The sequence below is a fragment of the Sceloporus occidentalis genome, unplaced genomic scaffold (assembly GCF_023333645.1).
Source record: "Sceloporus occidentalis isolate IW3139 unplaced genomic scaffold, rSceOcc1.0.p SCAF_162, whole genome shotgun sequence".
Lineage (NCBI taxonomy): Eukaryota > Metazoa > Chordata > Lepidosauria > Squamata > Phrynosomatidae > Sceloporus > Sceloporus occidentalis.
This window is the reverse complement of record NW_028317142.1, coordinates 461,713-472,625: the sequence shown is the minus strand read 5'-3', so window position 1 is coordinate 472,625 and position 10,913 is coordinate 461,713.

The following is a 10,913-nucleotide window of genomic DNA, read 5'->3' as shown; positions in this document are numbered from 1 at the left end:
GCATGAGTTAATGTGTGGATGAGTTGTCTGAATGAGGGAGAGCATGAGTTAATATGTGAATGTATTGTCTGAATGAGGGAGAGCATGAGTTAATGTGTGGATGAATTGTCTGAATGAGGGAGAGCATGAGTTAATGTGTGGATGCATTGAGTGAATGAGGGAGAGCATGAGTTAATGTGTGGATGAATTGTCTGAATGAGGGAGAGCATGAGTTAATGTGTGGATGCATTGAGTGAATGAGGGAGAGCATGAGTTAATGTGTGGATGCATTGAGTGAATGAGGGAGAACATGAGTTAATGTGTGGATGCATTGAGTGAATGAGGGAGAGCATGAGTTAATGTGTGGATGCATTGAGTAAATGAGGGAGAGGATGAGTTAATGTGTGGATGAATTGTCTGAATGAGGGAGAGCATGAGTTAATGTGTGGATGCATTCAGTGAATGAGGGAGAGCATGAGTTAATGTGTGGATGCATTGAGTGAATGAGGGAGAGCATGAGTTAATGGGTGGATGCATTGAGTGAATGAGGGAGAGCATGAGTTAATGTGTGGATGAGTTGTCTGAATTAAAGTGTGAATTAGTGACTGTAGACTGTAAAAGTGTTTGTGTATCATAGATGTATAATTGTGGAAGGGCAAAGATGGCACTAGCAGGAGGTTTGAGCCTTGGGGACCAAGATGGCACAGGCAGGGTGTATATGGGACAAAGATGGCACTGGCCAGACTGTTTGGGGACAAAGTTGACTTGTGCTGGGCTATTTGTGGACAAAGATTGCAAATCTTATGTGTGTAATCTGGGTGCTGGTCAGGTTCTATGTGGGCAGTGTGGACGCCAGGGCTGGCTTTGGGGTGCAACCTGTGATCTATGCCTGTAATTTAGGGGGTTTTTAAATATACCTTTAATGCCGTGGTTTTTATGTGAATTCCAATTGATCTTTACCTGCAAAGCTGGGTTTTTGTGTTATTCTGTAGATCCATATCTGCTATGCTATGTTTCCATACATTATTTATGTGTACCTGCAAATACAGGGTTAATATGTCTTATTCAGTTGATCTATACCTGCGATGCTACGTTTCATATATTATTATTGTATACCTGCAAATACAGGACTTGTATGTCTGATTCTGTTTATTTGATATATACCTTCAGTGCTGAGATCACAAGTGAATTTCAATTGATCTGGGTTTGTGTGTTGATCTATACCCGCTATCGGCAGCAGGGACTAATATATATATATATATATATTGTAACAAGGTGCGGGGTGTTGTCGTGGAAGGGGTATACATTCCCCCTCGATTTTGCAGGGTTTTATACGACATATAGGGCAGGCTGGTGCTCCACCCCGCAGTTTACATGCACCTGGACTGACACGGGTTCCAGGCCGGGAGTTTAAGCTGACTCCAATGCACTGGTCAGCTGCAGGTAATTAGCTGCACTGACTGCAATATACCCTGACCTGTTGGACAGAGGGAGAGAGAGAGAGTTTGTTTGGAAGCAGCAGAGCTTGCTATGCACAAAAGAGACCATCAAAGAGGTTGGTGGGATTATGTTTTGTTTTAGTTTAGACCCTTAGTAGTGAGGGAGTTATATGTTAGTAAGCGCTCAGACGAGCTAGGCTTTTGTTTGTAGCAAATTTGTGTTCTATGTAATCCCGTAAATATCTGCATACGTGGACTACAAATAAATCGATGGTGATTACCTAACTGAGATGTGGCGTTAATACCCTAGAGGACCGTGCTGTTTGGTACCCTGTGTGGGTGCAGGATCACAATATATATATATATATATATATATATATATATATATATATATATATGGGCAGCAGGGGCTAGTAAATGGGTTTTAGATATTTGGACAGGGGTGCAATTTCAGTGCTTGCCATAGGCGCTATTTTCAGTAGATACGCCTCTGGTGTGTATGCATAAGTATGTGTGAGAGGGTGTGTGTGAGTAGTGTTTTAAGGCATACTTATAGGATAGAGTAATATAAATGAATGTGTATAACATATCTAAAGTTATATTTTTTGCAAACTACACAGGACTCCCACTTAATAGGCTGCATAAAAATCCAAACTAAGAATATGCAAATAACCTGCAAAATGTACTACAATTGCGATTTTATTTTTTATTTATTTATTTATTTTTTCAATAAAATATATGTATTAACGTAAACACGTATTTATAAAACAAAAAGTGAAATGTTTTTTGGAAAAAGGTACTTTTATATAACAAAAAAAAATAATTTATATCAGAAAAGGAGCACAAAGGAAAAAATTCACTTTATATTAAATTATATTAAACACCACACTGACAGCAAAAAGATAAACAAATATATACTTAAATTATTATGCTGCAATCCCTCATAAATATTCACATGAAAGAGAGTTGTAGTTTGGGGTAGCCGTATTAGTCCAGTGTATAAGAATGCAAAAAAACAGAATGTTGCAGAATCTTGTAATACCTTTTTTATTGGACTAACAGTATTTAAAATAATAGACGAGCTTTCGGGAGTCCTCCCTTTATCAAGTCAAAAGCATTTCTGACCAAGCAAGTGAAAAACACAGTTTAAAACTGACCAGTACATGTTCTGATACAGGGTTAAAACAGGGGTTAAAACAACACGGTAGAGAATATGCAGACAAAAAACTAAGATGGTCGTAAATAGTAAATAGTGGCATATACTGCACAGATAAGGCTAGGGGGGCAGCAGGGGCATGCACTCTTTGCATGCACACATTTTACCACTAGCATTTTTTCAAAGTTTGCAGTAGTATTTTTGTGTGTGTATTTTTCCCACACACACCTACTTTATGTATGAATTTACAGCTCCTGGTATATGCCGCTGTCACACGACACCCCAATATGTGTTCAGCAACATCTCCTGAGTACAGTGATACCCCACATGCATGGGTTTGTCATTTTTGGGGGGAACTAAAAGGCCACATTTGGTATGTGTGCATTTTTCTAATTGGAAATTAGATGTGTGGCCATCCTTCCCCCCCCCCCCGTGTTAATTGGGACATTGTTGAATCCGGCCAATTCAATTTACCCCATCAAATCATACATTTTTTAAAAGTAGACACCCCATGGGCATTTAATATGCCAGTATTTTAACTCTTTCCATGCGAGAATTGTTTTAAGCTAATGTGCTAATTTAGGACTTGCTCACAAAAATATATTTTTTATATATATATTTTCATTTTTTTTTGCCTTTTTTAAAACATTTTTAACATTTTTTTTCAACTTGAAGGTTCCCCTGATAGTGACATCAGAGGGAAATTATTTTTACATTTTACTGGTTTTTTACTATTTTTTTCCTAATTATTATTAATTTTATTTTATTTTTAATTTATTTTTTCTAATCACACTGTGATTAGAAAGCTGGGCTCAATTGACTTGCATGGTTGAATGTAGTACCTGTAATCAACCTGCAAGTGGAGCCAGAGTTCTCTAGAGGGTCAGGAGACCGTCTAGCGAACCTTTTCATCTTTATTATTTTTTTTCCTGGGCCGCCGCCATCTTGCTGATGGCGAAGATCACCGGCAGCTGCGGCTGTGACCGCTCTCCGGAGCGGTCACAGTCCATTAAGAGGTAAGTGTTTGGTGTCGCTGGATGCCTCCTGATCGAGGCATTCCAGCGACACCATTTAAGTTTAGGAGGTGATCGTTGATCGCCTCCTAAACGCTTTTAAAACAGGCGTCCGCCGCCATACATTGTATGGCGGATGTTGACGCCCCGGGGAGGGGCCAGACATGGCCCCTGATTCCGATCATGGCGTTGCTGAATGCCTCGAGGTCGAGGCATTACAGCAACGCCGTTTGGGTAAAAAAATCGATTTTTTTTTTTTTTTTTTTTTTTTTTTTTTTTTTTTTTTTTTTTTTACCCGTTTTAACAAATGATGATCCGGGCACGTCATTTGTCGTTAACGACATGTTTTTCCGTGACGTGCCCGGACCAGCAATTGTCATCAAGGGGTTAAATAGGCCTTAGTATAACAATTTATCCACGTATTCTGAAAGGTTTGAGCATATGAATTAATTCCAGAAACTATGTATTTTTGGTTTTGTTTTTTTTTTTATATATATTTACATAATTTGGGGAGAATATAAAAAGTCGTTTTTGAAAAGAGATGTGAATTTATCTCTAAACTGATTTCAAGGTTTACTTTAATTTACTGATATATTTTACAATCTTTTATTTGTCTATTACATTCTTCAATATATTTGATAACATTCATTATAACTACTACTACTATAACCTTGGTCTGCTGGTTTTAAAATTAATGATTTATCATTAGAGATACTTTCATAACCCAACTGGACAATGGGATAGATATGAAGCAAAAGCCCAGTAGGAGGGTGAAATGCGTTGTGCTCTGCCCACTGTGGCGCCAGACACACATCCACACATGTTGTTGCCCGGTGTGCCCGATGGCCAGTCCGGACCTGTGTATATATATATATATATATATATATATATATATATATATATATATATATATATATATATATATATATATATATATATATATATATATATACATATACATATACATACTGGTATTCAGTGAGATGTTCTTTTTCCTTTTCCATTGACGATATATGAGCCCATTGAAGGCAAGAAAAATCAAGATAAATTGTGTGCTACATCAAACTCCATGGAAAACCTCCTGGAGTGGGGATTGCGCTGCAATTTGTGGGTGAATTTCTTATCACCTACACTTAAGTGAAATCATACATATGTATGGAAAGCAGGATCTTCTTTTGTGTGGTTTTCTCTCTTCCATGTGTTTACTATATGTGAAGATATATGGGGAATTGCAGCATAATCATTTAAGTATATATTTTATTGATTATCTTTTTCTCATTAGTGTTTAATATAGTTTAATATAAATGGGACATTTTTTTTCTTGGTGCTCCTTTTTTTAATGTAAAGTATTTGTGAATTATAAGGTGCAGTTAACATTAACAGGCAATCACTAAATATGGTATACCTTAGAAGCATTTTTGCACCCCGTTCAATTTTGTTTCTTTCATTATGTATTATCAAAGTATAGATAGATAACTGATATGCAATGTATTTTTCATTTATTTTTGTTTATCAGAGTGACAATGTCAATGCAATTTCAGCAATAGCACAATGACAAAACACTTGGAAGGGAGATAATTAATTTGACCTATATGCTGTTGTCAGAGCATGTGAGCAAATATTTAGACCTTGGGAGGAAAAAAGTATTGATTTTCCAGGCCAGACAGTAACAATTTCCTTAATGTATCAGCACCTCTCCTGTTTGCTAGCTGACATCACCTGTCTGACAAAGCTCTACATTTGCCAATATCTGTCCCAGGAAAATGCTTGATAGGGTAGCCATAGAAATTATCCATCCTTAGTAAAAGGAGTGAAGTTAATCAATACATATTCTACTGTGATTCATTCCACATATTCCTCAGAGACAGAGCCTCAGACTTTACACTGCATAAAATCTTGTTGATACTTTAATTAAAATATCTAGTACACTTAGGATTCCAAGAGCTATTTTGGCAGATAATTGAACAAAACATACTTCTAGTGTTTTGAAATAGTTGTACAAATTTGCCATAAAAAGAATGATACTGTTACCACCCTTAGATCATATATACCTTACCATTCCAGGTAGTGGTATACATGGGGAAAGTAATTAACCATCTTTGTTTGTCTGGGGTAAAAGTATCCTAAGTATTATTTGTGGTATTCAAGTAGGTTATTATAAAGAGAGCGTACTGAACAAACTTGAAGGACAAAGATGTAAAAAGTTCTCATTATCAGATGAAACTAAATCCAAGAATCTTGCCTAACAAACACTCCTCCAAGGTCTTCTTAGAAACATGAGTTACTACCAAACATTGATATTCATTCAATATTCAAGTTATAATACGGTAGTATGCAGTCCATCTCAGAAAGTTGAAAACAGAGTGCTTATGGTTATGTGTGAATGTATAAAAGATCACAGGTTGCCAGCTGACACCAAGGAATGGAGAGGAAGCATCCATTGTAAAATGTATCAAAATTAAATCGAGTCCATATACCATAAAATCAAAACAAGGGGCACATAGACAGGCACAGGATGGAAACACAGGCTAGATGCTTAACGCGTTTCGCACGAGGAAGTGCTTAATCACAAGCAGCTTCAGGCTGCACTGCATGCGTGTCAATGGAGCCAATAAAAATTGGTAACGTCAAAATAACCCCCCACTGATACAAAAAGGTTTTTTATGAGCAAGTCCTACAATTAGCACTAAATCTTCACAAAACTTGTTCCATGGAAAGAGTTAAAAAATTGCCATTTTAAATGCCCATGGGGTGCCTAGTTTAAAAAATGTATGATTTGATGGGCTAAATCGAATTGGCTGGCTTCAAATGGGACATGGGCACGGAATGACCAGATGTCCAAATGCCAAAAAATACACACCTCACAAAGGTGGCCCTTTACCTCCCAAATAACCCAACAAACCCATGCATGGGGGGAATTGCTGTACTCAGGAGATGTTACTGAACACATATTGGGTTGTGGTTTGACAGTGATGTATACCAGGAGCTGTAAATACACATCTGAAGTACAATGTGTATGAAAAAAACATGGGTGGGGTAAATTGCATTGGCCGGCTTCAAAGATACCCGAAATAGCACATGAGGCAGAATGAGCAGATTTCTGGGAAAAATGGTTTTGAAATAGCAAAACGCTACTTGTAATTATTGCCCAATAACTTGGTGAAAAAAGAAAAAAAACATTGGGTATTTCTAAACTCAGGACAAATAGTAGAGTAGTTCCCAGGAGGGTTAGTGGCTGTGTTCTCAAATATGTGAATATGTGAAAGAGAGAAACACAATAGCGCAATATGTCTCAAAGCTTATTTTTTGTAAAATGAAGGCCGCAAGTGGCTATTCACATTTGGTGGGGGCTTCTTCAGTTAGCCCCAAAGTTTGCGCTTGGGCGATATAATCCTCGCCTTAAAGATTTCTTTGGCAGCACTATGTAATATGGGTTTCTTCAGTTAGCCCCAAGATGTGCATTTATATATATGGTATAATCCTTGCCTTAGAATTTCTTTAGCCTCAGCCTTTGGAGCAGTCTGGAGCGTCCACAGTTCCTTTTTGGTGAGTAATGATAGAATTGCTCACTCCTCAGCCCATAGGTGGTAAAATCCCCACCAAGGATATAGTGGTGGCTGACAAGGTATTCTGTCTTATAAATTAAAAAAGGTCCAGGAGCAAGATAAAATAGTTTTTAAAAAAAACTTATTTATTTTAAACTTTTGGTAATAAAAACCAACAAAAGGTTAATATAAAATAATACACAAACGCGTTTTGCCTAGCACAGACTTCCTCAGCGTGTATAGCAAAAAAAACATTTTTTTTTATCCTACCCCTTTTAAATAGTAGAATCTATTTAGCATTTTTTTTTCATTAGTGTTTGCAGATGAGTAAAAGATTTTTCAAATAAAAGTGAGAAAATGTCCCTTTTTAACAAAAAAAATCACCATATTTTATCATTTTAGTAAACTAGATGATATGATGAAAATAATGGTATCTAAAGAAAGCCCTGTTTGTCCTGAAAAAAACAATATCTCTCTCACACACACAGAGTAGACTGTTGCAGCGGGGAGACCAGCGGATCATGGGAATATATGTTATTTAAATAATTAATAAATGAAAATGAACACACTGCCACACATGGCTAATATATCTTCAGACAGAATGCTGCCCTCTGTTGGTTTTACATTGAGTAGCATAATATTCTGCCCAAGAATATATTAGCTATATATGGTAGTGTGCTCATTGGTCGCCAGCAGGAGGCCCCCTGCTGGCGACCAATAGAGTTGCTGATACGCACATTTAAACTACTGCCAGACCTGCTGCGGTACGCGGTAACCCCGTAATAACCCCTTAACCAGGAAAAACGAAGAAAAAATTAACACGAAGAATGTCCACGAATATTCGCCCGAATAGAAGACAGGAACAGGCGAATATTCGCGGAATACGAAGTTTTTCTTTGACGAAGACGAGCACGAAGACTAAGATGAAGAGCCCCCTGGTGCCCACGTCTAGATCAAGCTATCTTTTTCTCTATCTTGTGAAAAGGTCCTGTTTATTTACCTACATACCTTAGGACATGTAACTATAATTGCTCAAGTAGTTCTACAAAACAAGATCAACAATTGTAAATTCCAAGATCATACAAACCCTAATTTTTCAATAATACTTTCAAGAAAAATGGTATTTTAATGTTTTGAGAGCCTATTGAGGATTCTGTGCAGGTAGGATTTTGGTTTTATACCGAGATATAATTTGAAAGCTTTATTGAGAAGATTATGTTAATTTAAAATGTCTTTCCTTCATTATAATAAAAGTGCTAAAAATTCTATCAGAAGGCTACGGGGTATGTCTACAGTAATGAACCAGTGCTGTCCCTTCAAATTTATGGACAGATAAAAGAAATGATCCAGTTTTCCCTAGGACAAAATATATACTGCAATAGTGCATGACAAGAATATCTTGGTAAACCTAGACATGTCAAAATATAAGTGCATGTTTAGAACTGAATGCCAATGTTCTGCTTGTGTGGCTCACGTATCTTTCACTTGAAGTAACATCTGAAAATGTTTGTGATGAATGGAAAGCCTATACTTTCATCTTAGTTCCTTTACTGGTACTCTGATCTTCGACTGCACCTAGTTCAACCTATTTTCTTTTTAAATATTAAAAAGTATTTAGAGCAAAGTGACAAAATTGGCATTTGTATGGCCTTCAAATACACGTTTTGCTATGTTGTTCAGGAATTTCACAGGAAAATCTGATAAACCTATTTGGTATGCTAATAAATATAAGTTCTAAAGTTTTCCAGTATAAGTTAGCATTGCTAATATTTTTAGTAATTTTATATAGTTGCAAGGTAACAGATAATTTTACAGTTTCACAACTTTACCTTTAAAAAAAAATAATTTGATATCTAAAATTCAGGGAAAATATGTAAAGGAAAAAAATGAATCTTAGGCAAGCCATTTATACATGATCTGGATTGCATAGGATGATGGAATGATCAGAGCATATAGGATCAGGTGATACGTTGCTGGACATTTTGGTGTCCTAAACAAAGTATGATGAAAACAACATCATGAAAACAACATAAGATGAAGTGCTTTAGGGAATTCTTCAATAGGATGAAACATGAACAATAGCAAATGGGTAACTGCCTTGAGAGAGTTACCCAGTTCTCCTAAAACGAAATATTACATTAATATATGGTTGCAATCATAAATTATAGAAGGAAACAACATATTTTTTTACGATCTATAGAGGGAAAAAACCAGGTCAAATTTTGTCATTTTTAGTATCAGTAAAAATTAATAAAAGCAAGCAAAAATAGAGTTCATGACTACAGACAAGAGGAACCCTTGGGCAATGCATTGAATAACACAATATGCATAAATCATGTTTATGGATTAGGTGGATCCATTGTGTGTTGGTATATAAACTGTAAAATAATTTTAGGGTATCTGTCCTTGTGTAGCTCACAGAAATCTGCTGCAAAATCCTGCTTCCTAGAAGTAATTATTTTCTATATCTGTAGAATTGCAAGATCCTGATATTTTTACACTTAGAACTTGTTTTCTTAGGATCAGTTCCCTGGACTGTATTTGCTGAATTTGGAGAGTTTGGTATCAATTGCATGTATAAAAATAGCAAAGGTTTCTTTGCAGTAAGAGCTTCATTGCTAGGCAGAAATGATTGGCTCTGTATCTTGGCAGTAGTTACATGCAACCAAGAAAACTAATCCAACTCCATAGAGGCACGGGCCCTTATTAATAAGAATTAGTAATTGGTAAATAAGTCATCTTTATTCTGTCAGAGCAGGGCTAAATTTAATCTAAAGTATTAATAATGTTTCAGTCCTTAAATAGGGGTCTCCTAGATCCTGATGATGACCAGATATATGGGTCAAAATGGTTTATAAGGGAAGTCATACCTGTAAAAAGATGGATAGTCCAGGGAGGTCATTCCAGAGGATAGTGGTAGCCACTGAGAAATCTTGCAGCCATGTGTGAGAACTAGAAATCAGAGCACAGGACAGACCTCGTTCACCTGATGAGCTGAAAGACCAGGTGGGAGTGTATTTGAAAATCAGTGAGGAAATGTAAGTAAGGGAACCGTTATGAAGGGCTTTGAAAGCAAGAGTCAACACTTTGAAATGAATCCTGAAGCGCACAGACAGCCAATGAAGAGACTGACAGAGGAGAGAGGTGTAAGTAAAGCAATGGGAGAATAAATTAAGTCTGGCAACAGCATTCATGGTTATAGAGGGGCAAGGTGGGTAAGAGGGAGACCAGCTAAGACAGAGTTACAATAATCGAGGCTGGGAGATAATGAGGGCATGGACAAGAGCCTTGCTGCCATTTTGTGTTAGGAATGGACGAATGGGGGCAAGTTTTTAAGATGGGAGACGACTGAGAGGTCAAAGTCAAGGGTGTGTAAGGGGATGGGGAGATGATTGCACCATTGGCATTGAGGGAAACTGTTGAGGGAATATTAGCACTGGAGGGAAGGAAGATAAGATGTTCAGTTTTGGAACGGTTGAGTTTTAGGTATCGTACAGATGTACAGTTAGAGACAGGACAGGTAGTTACATGATCTAAGATGGAGATCAGAAGAAGATAGGTATAAAACATATACTTTTAAGTTTGTTTTATAAACTGCATGTACAAGAATGTAGCAATAGAGATGAGCTTTAGGTATTATAAGCTAGTACACAGCCAACTATGATTATAACACTTTTTCTTTTTCCTCTAATGTATTTAATACCTTAGATCTGGCACATGGTTTCATATAAGCTGCTTTTGCCATAACTTAATAAGTTGCTTATTTGTATCTGCTATTCAA